This window comes from Anneissia japonica, unplaced genomic scaffold, assembly GCF_011630105.1.
Source record: "Anneissia japonica isolate Jap-2015-1 unplaced genomic scaffold, ASM1163010v1 scaffold997_len2565447_cov190, whole genome shotgun sequence".
In the NCBI taxonomy this organism is placed as follows: domain Eukaryota; kingdom Metazoa; phylum Echinodermata; class Crinoidea; order Comatulida; family Comatulidae; genus Anneissia; species Anneissia japonica.
In genome coordinates this window covers 1,943,287-1,961,570 of record NW_022696369.1, presented here as the reverse complement: position 1 = coordinate 1,961,570, position 18,284 = coordinate 1,943,287, and the positions used below count along the sequence as shown (strand labels likewise).

Below are 18,284 nucleotides of genomic sequence, written 5' to 3'. Positions count from 1 at the left end.
TTTAATTGAAGAATTTTTGAGGTATTTTCCAATGTTTTCGTCAGACAGTTGTATTATTAAAGTATAAGGTCATTACTTTCTACTACCATATTCAAAAAGAGCATGGACCTAATCCTTACTTTTCTACCCGGTTTATTAACTGTAACCTCTTACAATATACAAAACGTGAGAACACTGAGCGGCCCTATCATCGGAAAGTCATGGAGAATGCAAGATCTGGAAAATTCATTTTAACGACAAAAAGATGTAGCATAAATGTAAAAAATGATTTAGGCCTCAGCTGTATAATCATTAGGTCCGGGTTCTCCTGTTGCTACATAGGTGCTTCCTCCCAGTGGGGAATAGTCTCGGAGACGACTGTGATTGCCCTGGCCTCGATAAAATTTGAAATACTGAACCATGGAGCTACCGTACCGTACATTACCACCGGAAAATTGAACTTAAAACACGACAGTCGGTCACTGAAGGACACTCGTACTTTATTTTGATCGAAATAAATGAATCGTGTATGATTTACCATATTGTCTGCAAGTTAAGAGTTGGAGTTTATAAAAAATCCGGGGTACTTGTTGGAAAATTGAGCATCATGGTAGGCCTATATAAGCCAGGCCTAAGTCGCTTAATGCGAGTATTTGGGGCTAAAATATCATCGACGGTGAAACGTTAATGCCTAGAATAAGTTGATTTTGTCCATTAAAAATGAGATAGGGGAAATAGGCCTATCACATATTATTATTATTATTATTATTATTATTATTATTATTATTATTATTATTATTATTATTATTATTATTATTATTATTGTATACTTATATAGCGCATATCAAACTTCTCTATACGCTGAAACATCAACTAAAAATAAACCAAAAACCAAAGAGGGCATTAAAGAGAGAAAGCAGAAAGCACTTGGTCATATGCATAGCTTTTTATTTTATTTTTTGTATAATTTACATGAGTTTTTTACAAAGCAATTTGGCCCATTACTCAATAGGTAGGCTTAAGTTGCAATAGCCCATACCCTGTATATTTTAATTTGACTTGATTTGTGATTCTAACTACAGGCAGGTAAGCCTCTATGTAGTCACCAACATCCCACCAAGCTTTATTGGTCCGTGGCCTACCTCCCACATGTTGATATAAAATGTTAACGTTTGACTACAATTTGTTTTTTATAAGAACACATTTTATAAGAACACCGAGGCTGAAATCGCTTAAAAATTAAGAACAAAATAATAGCAAATTGAGAATGAGGTAAAATATCAAATGAGGTTTTTATTTAATTTTTTTTTAAACAGAAAACCAACAAATCAATTAGTACCTTATTTTCAGTAGGTGTTAGCACTGCATGTAATACCCTCCATAATACAGTAAAGTAATATACTGATTGTAAAATAATAATATTCTATTTTTAAAAAGTGAGAAAAAAATAAGAACATTTTGAGCCTGAAATCGGCCAAACTTTTTACGTTAATTACAGCGTGGGAAATGCGATTGATTGTTCGTAGTACAATTGTTTATTTACGTGTATATTGACCTTGTTATAGCAGTCGTGTGGCGGATTCTAGAGTAAGTCACAGTAGTAAGGCTATTTGAAGTGTCAAATCAATTTCACTTCGTTAAGTGATGGGGTAAGGATAGCTGGTGTCGCTATAAACCGAGGGATCTGTAGAGTACATAAGGTAGCAGGTGGGAAAAGGATGAGTACTAGCCAGACAAGGTGTCTTTTTAACATTACTCTCGAGTCGGAACATTCGGCAACTGTTTAGAACATAATCTTTGCCGCCAAGGTCTTCAATTGGAAGTGCATTTCCGGTGTTAACAGGAGATCGAAGCATTAGACATATAGGCCCCACTGTATTAGGGATACGCATTAGGAATGTGTCTACTTTCTTTTTCGTTTTACAAAACTATAAGCATCTCAGTCATTTTTAAAGGCACGTTCTGTATTTGAATCCTTCCCGAGAACTGCATAATGTGTATCAACTGAGCGTTTGGTTATATAGGGTAGAATAATAAGTCTACATCGAATTTTGAGGGTGGCCTAATTAATGTATTGTAGGTTTCTTTAAGGTTTGGCCATGACGATAATCCCGGACTTGTACCAGCTTATACATTCATGATTTCGTAGGACATGCCCTTATTAAAATCTTCGCCATGTGGCCCGCTAGATTTAAATTGTTGTAAATTTTATACCCTTATCAAAATAAAACATTTGTTAGAAAACATTACGTGCAAACTGCAGTTAAAAGTTAATAGTAAGACGACACACAAACTGTAGCCTACAAATTTTAATCATTTACTTAGGATCGAAATCCATGCTCCTATTGAATCCTCAAATTCCTGCCAACTCGTTAAAAATATGCTATCATAAACAAAGAGGTACTATTTAGAGCTAAAAATATTCTTTATGTGTTGTCATAACAAGTTAAAAACTGTGCGGAACTTACGAAAAACGCATTAGGGGTACAATAAACTATTACTAGTAATTAACCCGATATATTTCTCATCTTGTGTTCGTGTCATGGTGGTGCATCTTGTGTGTACGGTTCTCATGAAGCCTAGATTCTGCCTTATGTTTACCTGATTAAAATGACTAGGTCTATACATACGCCTAGGCCTATGCCTTTTGGGAACAGCGAAACCATGCGGAGATCTACATTTCGGATGACCAATCAGTTAGGAAGTGGCATTACCTGAACGATGTCATTGTTAGCTTTTTAAGACAAACTTAACGACGTGTATATGGCCCAGGGGGAGGGAAAGTATTGGGGTACAAAAGATCAGTAATGGTGGTAGTAGTATTACACTATGAGGGGTTCTACGTCAGCCACTCTTTCGCAAATGGGGACTGGGCTGCACCCCCAAAAGCGCCTTACGCCACTTTCAGATTGTTGTTCAGTTCATTAAAATGTTGGATGATTCAACAATACGAATTCCATGTATGGGCCTCCACACATCAGATCAAGTGCTTCTTGTCCGACCACAATGTTAGAGTCCATGGTGTAAACAAAGGTGTAGAGTCGTTTCATTGCCAGCTATCACAACGTGTGTGCCTACAAGACAGTTCAAATATTGTCACCATAAATTATGGAAAAGACGCAAGTAGAATTATCACCAGGACAGTTCACTCTCGTCTTCATTGTCCTATTATTTTTTTTTCCATACAATTCTCTGATACAGCTGGGTTTTAAAATGGCATTGGATGCAAAAAGGAATGATTTTTTAAAGAGGGAACCTTTATCATATGGCATGATTTTCATGGCAGGTATAATACAGACAATGATGCTTCACACGCCCACATCAAGTTCAAATGCAGGTGAGGTAAATTTAGCTGTGCTCCGGCTGTGAAAACGTGCCTTTGCAAACTTTCTGATGCTACCGTGAATCGATACATCGAACAGAACAATGATTATATAGAGATTACGGTATATACTAATCATCGTGTAAATATTTAAGATCCATTTTTATCTCGTTATCGGCGAGTAAACGGTAATGAACCTCGTCGGACGATTATGGCTTCTGACCATCTTTCAGTAGTAACTATTCTATGTTAAATTGTCAGTCTTCAGCAAGCCTATATGTCAACTGGAATGATAGACACAACAAGAGGTTGCCGTAGCAATAAGGACAGTGGGTTTGATTCCTGGCAAGTGCGCTAGGCCTACTGGTAATTCCCATCGACCATGAATCAACTACACTTTTTTTTTTATAAGAACCAGTAAAATTTTGCCCAGGCTCAGTGTTCTTATTTTTTGGCCGATTTCAGGCTCAAAATGTTCTTATTTTGTTCTTAATTTACATACTTCCCAAAGATAGAAAAGTATTACTGTACAGCGGTATATTGCTGTACTGCATTTTTTAGGGTATTACATAAACATGCCTATTGCACATTACGTGCAGTTAAGATTTGTTGGTTTTTCTATAAAATCCTCTTCTATCATTTTACCTCAACCTCAATTTGTTCTTAATTTTCAAGCAATTTCAGCCTCAGCGTTCTTATAAAATGTGTTCTTATAAAAAAAAAAGGTGTAATTCACAGACTAATACAGACAAGGGTTTTTTGCTGCTGACTTTTTTCTGTCTTCTTTCAATATTATTTGTACCTAATTTCTAGTAGAATCTTCGTTTTTGTTTTTTTTACATTTTACAGTAAGTGTAAAAAATAAATGTATCTTTGAATACGTACGTGCCATTTTTGTGACACCTGAATAGACCTACAGCAAGTTAGGATAGGATGCGTCTGATTGGGGTATCCAAAACGTCGTTGCTTGGGCCTTATGTACGTGGTGTAGTAGCCAGGCATTTTTTGGGTCATAAACAATCCTACGACCGGATGACAAAATGACCAATTCTTCTGGGCAAAAGGAAGGAGTATTTCGGCTACCAATTTCAATTTCCAAAACCTTACGTACTAAAACTTTGAGAAGCATGATGAGAGAAGAATACGGAGTATAGGCCAGCTTCTTTATAGAATTAGGTAACGCGAGGATGCCAGCTTATTACGACCAATTTAGTACTAGGCATGAATACAGCCTAAATATGAGTGTAAAAGTTGCGCATAATAAAACGTGAAGATGAGTTGAAGCGCTATGCGTATATCAACTTAGAATATCTCTGTATAGCCTACTGTAGATAGACAACTGCCAGTATTTTATTTCGCGTTAGGTCTTAAGTAGGCCTAATCATTCTTTTAAGTTTTGATAATAAACACAACTTTATCGACGTTTGTTTGTAGTTTGATCACAATCGTATTTAGACAAACGTTTCCTCTGTGCGATATTCGCTAAGTAAAACATTTCAATGTCCGTTTGAGCGTGATGCATAGATAATAATAGGCTATATTGTACCGTACCACTATTTCATTAGTGTTAAGGATTACCCTAAAAACTCACAAGTACGGTATCTCTTTTTCGAAATGTAAATGCTTCAGACCTAGCAAAAAGTAGGACCATAATAGGCATTACCTTCCAAACCAAATGGTAAGATTTTACGAAAGTGAAGCTTTATAACTTAAAGAAATGCCTTATATTAGTAATACATTTAGCTTTTTACGTTCAAAATGCAAATACTACAGCATTATTAGAGTAGGGCTAAACATACAACCGACATAAAAATATGCCTCGCAGTATTAAAATGATTGAAGCTTAATAAAGTATTTGTGTTCACACCCATGGTGTGGACGCAGTGTGGAATAAGGTTCACACTGCGCTGTGTCAACACAGTCAATACACCGTCACAGGTGTGTGTTCACGATGTGTACACACAGTTTTTCACATTAGCCGTATGTACATTCTCTGACATGCCATTTGAGCATGAACAGTTTAGCATGAAAGAACTGATAACGCCCCTGGGTATCAAGGTATACCTGAAATTCATTCATGCAATCACAGACCCTATATACAATGCAATAATGTGTGAAATAGGCCTATAACAAGGAGAAAATGACATGTTTTTTTTTGTTTGTTTGTTTTTTTTTTAAATGAGGGAATGGATAAATGAATGGGTAGATGAACTAACATATCCAGCCTCAATAAACACGAAAGGTGGGTCAATTTAAAATGATTGAAAATAGTTGGAAAATTTCAGTGGACGTGAAAAGGTGGTGGCAGTTACGCAGAGAAAAGATCCTTTTCTTCACCATCATAGATCTGTCACAAACAAGCTTCATAATAATAATAATAATCAAATAAACAGAAGGGAAGAAAAATTAGCCTAAACAATTGACGATTAGGCCTTGAACTTGATGGACCTTTATGTATGAACATCTCATTCGACAGGTTTTGACAACTTGACTGGCATACCTTTCCTAATTCTAGACAATCCAAGTTGATTAAATGTAATCTCAGTCGATATTAACAAGGTCAATTTTAAAATACAAACCGGAATGACGGTTATTTAATGATGAACTTTAAGGTATAAACATATGTGAAAGACCTGTGCTCTGCCTCTACTAATCTACCGCACATTCATAATTTAATACTGTACTTCCAAAATTCCTGTTTACCTTCGAGGAGGTAGGCTAATGTATTTTACCTTTCCAAGGAGGGATTTTCATTTTTCACAGTGAGTCGGAGAATGCTTGTACCAGTAAATATCGTAAATGCTCGAATAAGCGCCGCGGCACTAATAACATTTTTGGAGGTTATTCGAGAGCGGCGCTTACAAACAAATATTGGCGTAGCGCTTTCCATGCCGTTCCCATGTTACCCTGTCCCACATATTCCGTAGTTCAGTAGGCCTGTCATAGGTCATACGTCATCCTAAATAATTGTTTATAGCGAAAATGCTTGTGTCTTCACTGTGTTATTTATTTATCTTAACAATTGTATTTAAAACCCTGTTTCTCAAAGTGTTTGATTGCACACATGGAGGTCATTATACTCTCGACTAAACGTCCGTGCGTTCATCCACGCTTAAATACGGTACAGGCGCAAGTTATTATATTTGTTTTTTAAAGAGCTAATAAGATAGGCATTTTTAAATAATTAGAATGCTTTTTTGTACAAAAAAAATATATTAGAATGTTCATCATTTGTACAAAATTAAAATATCTTAAACTTACAACCATAAATTCTTTACAACACATCTAACACACATTTAACCGACAGCGCCATCCATGCGACGTGCCCTATTAGTGGTAATGGTAGTAATGTACCGGTACAGTCCTTTCTGAAACCCCTATTTTGTTTTTTAGGTGTATGGGGAACCCTGGGGTCGAACTTAAAAAAGGGCGATGAACGTTTCTTGGAAACCACCTCTAGTTTATGTGTACAAAATTTCCCGCAAGTCCGATCAAAACTGGTCTAGACGATTTTTAAGTTTTGGTACAAAGAAGAAGAACAACAGTCTGGGGTCAGTGCCTTGCGCGGACCCAAAAATCAGATTTGGTGCGGCGTTTATTCGACAGTGGCGCTTATTCGAACATTTACGGTATCCTAATTCCTTTCATACATGTATCGGTTGAACTCATATATTGTATTTGCCTATCCGTTCATTTGATTATTATGTTTACTACAGTATAACTTGCTTACATTTTTTTCAAATTTGGTTAAAGTTTGTTAACGGAAAATCTATAATGGTGGACATGAAGTGGTATCCCTTTCCATGGGGCTTAAGTCTCAAAATCTCAATATAAATGTGGTCCAATAAACGCTAATATCCAGTTTATATATACATACATAGAAAGATGATACTCTTGGAACTGTTTCTCAATCTATTATATGTATATAAAGATATATAAAACGCCTATGCCTATTCCTTATTTCTTTCACAAAAATTACTCTGATCAATTATATAGTTGTATGTTTTTGATGACCTTTAACTCTTACTTACTATAGGCCTTCTTGCCACTATTTATGCCTACTGTTTTGTATTTTCTTATTATCTAATTGCTTGGGGTGTCCTCCCTCTATTGTCTTACGTGTATATAAGAGTTTGATTTTGTTTTATTTCATAGTCACTTGGAGAGAAGTTCACTGCGTGAACGAAAACTTGTGCTATGCAATATTCGTTAGTCTTCAAAGTGCTGCCTGTTATTTTACTGTTTATTACCGTAATTTAGACTAACACGGCTACCCCACTATATTATAAATATGAAGTGAAGTTGTTTAATGTCGTGAGAAACCAATCCTTGCGTATACAAGAATAAATCCCCAAGGGATTGGGAGGTAAACTACAGTCCCATTTATAAGTAGAATTGTTGAGGATGAAGATTTCTGGAAAGCTTGTTGCGTGCCTTGTTCTTGTACCACCGCGTTAGGGCGTGTTGCTTCCTTGGAGTCTTTGCCAGCATTTTAAAACAAAGTATATAATATACGGTATAATTTGCTGCGACCAAGAAGGCATGCCAGAACACCACACATATAAATATTAGTTTTTCGTTCCATTGTTGGAATAATAATAATGAATGAAGTGGTAGAGACCTCCACACTGTGACCTAACAACAGCAAAATCAATGTTTGTATATGCGTAAACTTACACGAGTGGGATCACACCCGGTGGGCCTACAGCGAACCTAACACAGTTTCTGAATGAGCATCAGTTCCTCTGGTTTAAAAATGTTTACATTTGTGTATTTATTTAATACCGGTACTTTATGAATGAAAACCTCTGCAAAAACTTCTTGGTTGAAAGCGACTCTCGACAACATACAGAGAGAAGCAAGAGAGGATGCCTGCCATGTCAGTCAGTGGCCCACTGGACCACCGGCGTATTTACATGACAAAGAGGGAAGGTGTGGGGAGGGGGGGGGGATTGATGGGATCCCAGTGGTGGTGGAGTACTAGATGACGTATTGATTATATAGCCCTATTTATTGTCGGGAATTAATTGGCGGTATAGTCATGAACAAATGTTGGTTATACCCATGATTAGGTCTGCTGCTATCGTAAAAATGGTTCTCACAGGATACCTTACTAGTCGGTAACACGGTAATCGTTAATAAATCTTAAAAACGCTGCTACCGCTGTTAAAAATCAGTATTACGTTTCCTGGTTGGAAAAAAAAAATGTTTTCTCTTAATAATTGCGCGGACAGAAATAGACCTACTGCATTGGCCTAAGGGATTTGGAAACAAAAGAAGTTTCCTATGTTTATGTCATAAATTATTTTGCACCAGCATTATTTGTCTCTGCTAGACTTTGGAATAATGTGTTGTGGTGCGCAGTCTCAACCACAATGTACGCAATGGTACGTGAAGATCACAGGACTGTCAGAATGAGATAAGGACATAAGGGAATAGGCCTGCTTATAAAGGAGCTGGTGGTGTAGGGAGTTTGATGGAATAAGGGCTGTATGGTGTGCTTATTAACTACTTGTATTTTAACTCTGGGAATTGTCAGTATGGGTGGTATAACCTGGGGAGAAAAGGGAGGGGACGCAAACATTGGGTCTATACCAGAGCGTGAACAATAGGCTAACAAAACAAGGGGGACAATAGATTAACCAAATCGCTACCACACCTGAAAATAAAAGTAGGCTGGTGAATAAAACCTTATTTATTCTTGCACCGCAGTAACATTTCAATTATGAAAATTTAGGTCGTTGAACTTAGTGAGGTAATGTATTTTTTATTTTCGAACAATACAACTAGAGGGGATCTAAAAGCGCAATTTTGATATCTATGATTATTCTTATTAATACTTTTGACATTTTGATAATTTTACTTAATGTTTGATATATAGCGCCTAATTTGGCCGAGTGGTCTGAGGCGCTGCGTTCAGGTCGCGGTCTGTAAGCGTGGGTTCGAAATCCACTTCTAACACTTTAATACAATTACTAAATAATTATTTGATAATTGACGGGAATGAATCCTGATTTTATAAGTCAGGATGGTCAAGGGGTGTAAGGCGATGAGTTCAGGTCTCAGTCCACTCTTCTAGGCGTGGGTTCGAACCCCACTTCTAATATTTTAGCAGTTTTACTGAATGTCTATAAAATATACCGTATATGACGCAAATGAATGCCTGTGTTTTGTGTAAGTCAGGATGGCCGAGCGGTCTAAGGCGCTGCGTTCAGGTCGCAGTCTACTCTTGTAGGCGTGGGTTCGAATCCCACTTCTGACATTTTAATTTTTTTAACTAAATGTCTATAAAATGATTGACGAAAATGACTTCGTATTTTTATAAGCCAGGGTGGGCGAGAGGTTTAAGGAGCTACGTACAGGTCGCAGTCGACTCTTGTAGGTGTGGGTACGAATACCACTTCGGCGGAATGAATCTATGTTTGGTATATAACTCAGGATGTCCTAGTGGTCCAAAGAGCTGCGTACAGGTCGCAGTCGACTCTTGTAAGTGTGGGTACGAATACCACTTCGGCGGAATGAATCTATGTTTGGTATATAACTCAGGATGTCCTAGTGGTCCAAAGAGCTGCGTACAGGTCGCAGTCGACTCTTGTAGGTGTGGGTACGAATACCACTTCGGCGGAATGAATCTATGTTTGGTATATAACTCAGGATGTCCTAGTGGTCCAAAGAGCTGCGTTCAGGTCGCAGCCTACTATTGGGCGAGGGCACGAATCCCACATCTGACATTTTAATAGATTTACTAAATGTTTAAATGATAATTAAGGGAAATGAATCCATATTTTCTGTAAGTCAGGATGGCCGGGTGGTCTAAGGCGCGAGTGGTTCAGGTCGTAGTCTACACTTGTAGGCGTGGGATCGAATCCCACTTCTGACAGTTCATGAGTTTTACTAAAATAAGTTTATATTAATGATCGACGGAAAGAAATCCATGTTTGGTATATAACTCAGGATGTCCGAGCGGCCTAAATCGCTGCGTTCAGGTCGCAGCTTACTATTCTAGGCGAGGGCACGAATCCCACATCTGACATTTTAATAGATTTACTAAATGTGTATGATAATTGACGGAAATGAATCCATATTTTCTGTAAGTCAGGATGGCCGAGCGGTCTAAGGCGCTGCGTTCAGGTCGCCGTCTACTCTTGTAGGCGTGGGTTCGAATCCCACTTCTGACATTTTAATAGTTTTAATAAATATCTACAAAATGAAGGACGGAAATGGATCCATGTTTGGTATAAGTCAAGATGGCTGAGCGATCTAAGGTCGCAGTCACTCGTGTAGGTGTTGGTACGAATACCGCTTGACAGTTTTTAAGTTTTGCTAAAGTAATTTTATATTAATGATCGACGAAAATGAATCCATGTTTGGTATATAACACAGGATATCCGAGTGGTCTAAATCGCTGCGTTCAGGTCACAGCCTACTATTTTAGGCGAGGGCACGATTCCCACATCTGACATTTTAATAGATTTACTAAATGTGTGACGGAAATGAATCCACATTTTCTGTAAGTCAGGATGGCCGAGCGGTCTAAGGCGCTGCGTTCAGGTCGCAGTCTACTCTTGTAGGCGTGGGTTCGAATCCCACTTCTGACATTTTAATAGTTTTACTAAATATCTACATAATGAAGGACGGAAATGGATCAATGTTTGGTATAAGTCAGCATGGGCGAGCGATATAAGGCGCTGCATTCAGGTCGCAGTCACTTGTGTAGGTGTTGGTACGAATACGGTACTGCTTCTGACAGTTTTTAGTTTTGCTAGAATAATTTTATATTAATGACCGACGGAAATAAATCCATGTTTGGTATATGACTCAGGATGTCCGAGCGGTCTAAATCGCTGCGTTCAGGTCACAGCCTACTATTCTAGGTGAGGCACGAATCCCACATCTGACATTTTAATACATTTACTAAATGTTTATGCCTATATGATAACAGACAGAAATAAATCCGTATTAGCTGTAAGTCAGGATGGCCGAGCGGTCTAAGGCGCTGCGTTCAGGTCGCAGTCTACTCTCGTAGGCGTGGGTTCGAATCCCACTTCTGACATTTTAATAGTTTTACTAAATGTCTACAAAATGAAGGGCGAAAATTAATCCATGTTTATTGTAAGTCAGGATGGCCGAGCGATCTAAGGCACTGCATTCAGGTCGCAGTCACTCTTGTAGGTGTGGGTACGAATACCACTTCTGACAGTTTTTAAGTTTTGCTAAAATAATTTTATATTAATGATCGACGGAAATGAATCCATGTTTGGTATAATCCAGGATGTCCGAGCGGTCAAAAGCGCTTCGTTCAGGTCGCAGTCTACTATTTTAGGCGAGGGCACGAATCCCACATCTGACATTTTAATAGATTTACTAAATGTTTATATGATAATAGACGGAAATGAATCCATATTATCAGTAAGTCAGGATGTCCGAGCGGTCTAAATCGCTGCGTTCAGGTCGCAACCTACTATTCTAGGCGAGGGCACGAATCCCACATCTGACATTTTAATAGATTTACTAAATGTTTAGGCTTATATGATAATAGACGGAAATGAATCCATATTACCTGTAAGTCAGGATGGCCGAGTGGTCTAAGGCGCTGCGTTCAGGTCGCAGTCTACTCTTGTAGGCGTGGGTTCGAATCCCACTTCTGACATTTTAATAGTTTTACTAAATGTCTACAAAATGAACAAACGAAAATGAATCCCTGTTTGGTATAAATCAGGATGGCCGAGCAATCTAAGGCGCTGCATTTAGGTCGCAGTCACTCGTGTAAGTGTTGGTACGAATACCGCTTCTGACAGTTTTTAGGTTTTACTAAAATATTTTTATGTTAATGATCGACGGAAATGGACTCATGCTTGGTATATAACTCAGGATGTCCGAGCAGTTTAAATCGCTGCGTTCAGATCGCAACCTATTCTAGGCGAGGGCACGAATCCCACATCTGACATTTTAATAGATTTACTAAATGTTTATATGATAATAGACGGAAATGAATCCGTATTATCTGTAAGTCAGGATGGCCGAGTGGTCTAAGGCGCTGCGTTCAGGTCGCAGTCTACTCTCGTAGGCGTGGGTTCGAATCCCACTTCTGACATTTTAATAGTTTTACTAAATGTCTACAAAATGAAAGACGGAAATGAATCCATGTTTAGTATAAGTCAGGATGGCTGAGCGATCTAAGGCACTGGATTCAGGTCGCAGTCACTCTTGTAGGTGTGGGTACGAATACCCCTTCTGACAGTTTTAAGTTTCACTACAATAATTTTAAAGTAATGATCGACGGAATGGATTCATGCTTGGTATGTAACTCCGGATGTCCGAGCGGTCTAAGGCACTGCGTTCAGATCGCAGCCTACTATTCTAGGCGAGGGCACGAATCCCACATCTGACGTTTTAATAGATTTACTAAATGTTTGTATTGACGGAAATTAATCCATATTATTTGTAAGTCAGGATGGCCGAGCGGTCTAAGGCGCTGTGTTTAGGTCGCAGTCTACTCTCGTAGGCGTGGGTTCGAATCCCACTTCTGACATTTTAATAGTTTTACTAAATGTCTATGAAGTAAATGACGGAAATGAATCTATGTTTGGTATAAGTCAGGATTGCCGAGCGGTCTAATAATGAATAAAACGGTCGAGACCTCCATACTGTGCCTAACAACAGCAAAATCAATATTTGTATATGCGTGAACTTACACGTGTGGGATCACACCCGGCGGGCCTACAGCGAGTCTAACACAGTTTATGAATGAGCATCAGTTGCTCTGGTTAAAAAATGTTTACATTTGTGTATTTATTTAATACTTTATGAATGAAAACCTCTGCAAATACTTCTTGGTTGAGGTCGCAGCATACTGGTATAGGCGGGGGTTCGCATCCTACTTCTGACATTTAAATACTTTCACTAAATGTTTGTATAGGCCTAATGATTGACGGAAAGGAATTAATGTTTAGCATGACCGACAGGGGCGGCGCTAGGTGGGCCTACCTAGTACCTCTGACAGTTGACTCTTAACTTTCAGGAAAATTATTCTTTTTAAATAGAGAATTCCATAATTAACACAAAATTTTATTATTTTTTATTTTAAAAAAAACGGGGGAGGTATGGACCCTTTGTCGGGCAAGCTGAACCCCTCGTAGGGGAATTCCTGGCGCCGCCATTGATGGCCGAGCGGTCTAAGGCGCTTGGTTAGGCGCAGACTACTCTTGTATGCGTGAGTTAGAATCTCACTTCTTACAATTTAATACTTTTACTAAATGTTTGTATAATGGTTGACAGAAATCAGTATGGCCGCAGTCCAATGCGCTCCATTCAGGTCGCAGTCTACTCTTGTATACGTGGGGTATGGTAACGTAGGCCTACAACAAGCTGTACGTTGATCTGGGTCCCGATGAAGACGAAGTGCCTGTCTGACCCTTCCGTAGGCCTGGTAAATAATGATTCAGTATACCAAGCAGTATCACCAAATATTTGTTACCGAATAATTAAATTCGGTTATATATTGGTTTGAAACAGTATAAGCATCCGATTCTTATTTAGTGACATAGGCCTAATTTATAGAAACTGTGTGGTCACAGTACAAACTCACATCTTATATATATACATTAAAGACTGACAGAAATGAATATTCGTTGATGACGGTAAGCTAGGATAATAATGAAAGTTTACTTTTATTTATGGTGCAATTATTCTAAAAATTCTAGTGCTAATAGGCCTGCGCCTACTGTTTGACTTTAGAGACTCTGTGAAAGGCTAGGATGTCCTCAAAAACAGTACTGAAAATGTGTTATAGGCCTGTGCATTATTCACTTCCTTTTTGTTTTTGTTGTTGTTTTTTTTGGGCAAGTACTTTGGCTAGACCAGTCTAGGTGGTATCATTTCCCATGCAAAGTTTTTGTAATAATCTTAGTTGTTTGTGATGTTACTACATTCTGACCTAAGAAAGCGAAACCCACCGGGGAATTATTTGATAATACACTAATATTCTCGTTTAGAGGACCCCGCTTGTAAAGGATCGGCTCTAAATTAATAATCATCGAACCAGTACCTCTCTGTAGACTTCGGTAACATCAAAGGTAAAGCCCAAATGTCAATAGGATACCGCGATGATATCTTCAAAAGCCAACATTTTTATATTAAATGTTTTTAGATTAATATTAAGAAATTTTACAACCAAAAGATGATAAAACTGACCTTGAATAGACTCTAGGGAATAAGTCAGTTTATATGCCTAAATGTTGTCAACATCGCTAGGTACCACATCAGGCTACTCAAGAAACTCATCTGTTAATAAACCTTTAAACTATCATCGGGTCGCAATTATGTCCCGACCAGAGGACGCTTCTGGGTTACCGGCGAAGTCATGAGGTCATGGGCGAGAATGTTCCGAACCATTTTAGATTACTAACCCACCCAGACACAGAGGGAGAGGGTGAGGTTTACCAATCTAAGAACACTTACTACTGCGATTCAACTGCGAGACCTATTCAACAAATAAAATACCATTTTCCACTTTATAGAAAGTATAAGTAAAAAACAGCAGCACTTTTGAGACTAACAATATATAATTTATTCTCTAGCTTTCGTCCACACAGTGGACTTCATCAGGAGATTGTCTGTTTATTGACAGTCTCCTGATGAAGTCCACTGTGTGGACGAATGCTAGAGAATAAATTATATATTGTTAGTCTCCAAAGTGCTGCTGTTTTTTACTTTATACTTTCTATACCGTACTGTACAGACTAACGCGGCTATACTTTTTATTCATCATTTTCCACACTGTAGGCCTAATAAGATTATTTGAGTGCATTGTGCATACATCATTATTTTCATTTAGGTGTACAGTATTAAGCGAAGAGAGCAACAATTCAAGGCCAACGAATTATGTAGCTTAAACTGTTTTACATGTACCAACAGGTAACTAAATTCAAAATAAATTCGCTCATTCATCTTTTTATTGGCCTAATGGTCTACGGTATCTACTTCAAAGGCCCGTCAGTGAAACATTTGCCATTGGTTTTATTGAAGAAGTGTTGTTATGAGCACCGCATAGAGTACGGTACTATATTGTTTCTATTTGCTTAACGTTTGGATGTCTTTCTGGACCGACATGTCAAATCATCTGTTACAGAGCTGGGCAGAGGAGGGCGGGGAGGGGGTGTTGTAGTAGTGAGGGGCGGGGACTATGCCCCACTGGCATTGCGCCACTATTTTGGGTACATGTATCACTGCCCGCTATATATTTTGATCACTGAAGCAATGCACCAATCTATTGGCAGATTTATCGACTAACATGGTATGTTAATCGACACTCGAAATGTTGAAATGCCAGCTTAGTTTCTTTGGGCTATATATTATCTGTTTACGACATGGAGATTCACGGTATTTCGGTTAAAGTTGTAGTGCTGGGCAGTTACAGTATACATGATCATGTCATAGTCCTGATTACCGACTGCATCACAACCACTTACGTAGATGGATAATGTGACGTTTCTAAAATCGTTGTAGACCTAGAAATAAACTCTTGTGAAATTCCATGATAAAGACAAAAATAAAGCATTTACTTTATTTTCCCAAAAAGACCTTTAAATATGACGCAAGTTATTCCCAGACAGAGTATAGAAACAATGTGATAGGCTATGTCGGAAGCAGTGAGGTAGCTATATAGCTATTAAAAGGTCATTGTTCATCGGCAATAAAGATAAGAATATTGTTTTATAACACTGAATGTGAAGTAATGTTAGCCCATTATCATACTAATGACATCTATAATATAAACTTGTTTTCGGTAATTACACAACATAACAGTCTATGTCGTATCGTCTTTTACTGTATTATATTTAATAAGTTATTAATTATATGACGTCACTTATGCAACGACGATAATATAGTACGGTATGCATTTGATCAGGAATTTTGTATATTATTAAAAAGTTATCAATCGTAGTTGATTTATATAAAACATATGTGACCCTAGTACCAAATACGAATTACACCTGCTAGCGTACACTTTATTAACGACTTCTAAAGTTGAAAAACAAACGATTACAAATTGATATGCACTGCACTATAATTTAGATTACACTGTTATTACGATGGGACAAGAAACACCTGCGCATGCGTATTATATAGTATCTAGGACAGAACACACCTGTGATTTTAAACATCACACATTAAACCATGTTTAAATATGACTGAAAACATGTATATTACATGCTTATTGTAACTCATGATCATGTATTATAGATACACTATAGGCCTATACCGTCTGTCACGGGCTTTAAAAATATATTTTAATATTGTAATTGGTTACTTTGCATTTTAAAGTAAAACCGAAAGGTCCACTGATTAATCTAAAAAATAAAGTATAATGAGTCCAAGTATTGAAATGCACGTCATCGTGTTGGGATTCCATATTTCGACATTAATATATGTCATCATCAGGAATGAAAAATCATGCATACCGGTATTTACAAGCTTATATACAATACATACCAACATTGTGTAACCAATCAAAACATGAACCTCTAGCAGGTGACACTGGGATAAATTGACGGATTTTTTTAGTACAATATCTAATTCATCAAAACTTGTTTTGATACGTGTTTCACTGGAAGTTATTAACTTATTTGGTTATTTGGAAATCATATTATTTGACCGTAAAAATGGACAAATAATGCATATTAAGTCCAAAGGCAAATGTATAGCCCCAGCAGCACCACCACCTTCATACGAAAGGTCATGTTGGTATAATAAAGTTGTCACAGTTATGACTTTACAAACACAAATTGTCTTCGAGTAGTTAGGCATCAATAAATGCGTAATCATGTACACACAGTAGAATATTTCTATATTTGACTTCGTGAATGGAGGTGATGTGTCAAATATAGTAACTGCGCAGTGTCATGGGAACTTAAGGACAAATCGTACTGTAACTTCAGGGAAGGATCAAGAAAGGGGACCAAGAGGAAAGTTCCCACGATCTTGACTGCGAAAATTTCATTTTTATTACCGTACTTTATCCAGAACTTCCCCCTGTTAAAGGGAAATACATAAGCCTCATTTTAATCATATTTCAACAAGATTACGTTTGATGATTAACATTACAGGTGTTCGCTGCCCTAGATTCTATAATTAAAGACCCATTTTTCGAAAAACTCGATCCGCCCCGGTAGACTTCTAAATCGAGGCATTAGTTGTGTGTTTTAAACACAAGTCAATCAATCGTTCACTATGGTACTCTATAAAACAAGTTTTAACAAACAACAAGGACTATACAGCTTGTGTCACATTTTGATAAACGTATCACGGACAAAACGTTTTGAAATTCCAGCTTAATTACTATATTCAACAGATGTATCAAAACTTCGTATTAATTGTTCCCGTCATATTCTTAGTAAGCCTACATAATTATTACGACTCTTAATAATATAGCCACCCTTAGCTAGATCAATATAGGCCTACTTTGTGATGCTGTATAATCTGTGACGTTGCGCATAGCTTCAATAGGTCTACATGAACATACTATCTACGAAATATTTCCACATCCCTTTGACGTCACACAGAGTATGTCGGTAAAGTTCACACTTTATAGAGCAGTTACGATCTAATTAATTATAGTGTGCATGCAATATATAACTTCGATGTCATAAAAAGGTGATAAATAGCAACTGTCTAAACAAGGATTAGATTAATGTTTGGTCAGCTCCTATAATTGGTTTCGTAAATACAAAAGTTTGGTATAGCTAAAGAAAGAAAATGAGTTGGCATAGTTTACATAATTAGAATAATAAAATATGTATAGGCCTACTTTAGATCTAACGAAGACTTATTTTATATATGTTTTTTTTTTTATAAGAACACATTCTATAAGATCTCCGAGGCTGAAATTGCTTAAAATCGTAATGAACAAAATAACAAAACGCTTTGACCCTGAAATTGGTAAAAGAATTAGAAAACTCCTGGGGAAAATGTTACTGGTTCT

The 18,284-nt window shown here is 37.5% G+C and overlaps 1 protein-coding gene and 7 non-coding genes across 9 annotated transcripts in view; 7 read left to right on the top strand and 1 right to left on the bottom strand.

The window, feature by feature from the left end:
- Window positions 1-18,284, bottom strand: part of LOC117102011 — a 41,136-nt gene that overhangs the window by 19,046 nt on the left and 3,806 nt on the right. The gene's annotated exons all lie outside the window — the stretch shown is intronic.
- Trnal-cag lies at window positions 9,480-9,563 on the top strand. The gene has a single exon. It is a non-coding gene; the product is annotated as a tRNA-Leu (tRNA).
- Trnal-cag lies at window positions 10,396-10,479 on the top strand. The gene has a single exon. It is a non-coding gene; the product is annotated as a tRNA-Leu (tRNA).
- On the top strand, window positions 10,816-10,899 carry Trnal-cag. The gene has a single exon. It is a non-coding gene; the product is annotated as a tRNA-Leu (tRNA).
- Trnal-cag lies at window positions 11,271-11,354 on the top strand. The gene has a single exon. It is a non-coding gene; the product is annotated as a tRNA-Leu (tRNA).
- Window positions 11,868-11,951, top strand: Trnal-cag. The gene has a single exon. It is a non-coding gene; the product is annotated as a tRNA-Leu (tRNA).
- On the top strand, window positions 12,312-12,395 carry Trnal-cag. Its single transcript has one exon. It is a non-coding gene; the product is annotated as a tRNA-Leu (tRNA).
- On the top strand, window positions 12,750-12,833 carry Trnal-uag. Its single transcript has one exon. It is a non-coding gene; the product is annotated as a tRNA-Leu (tRNA).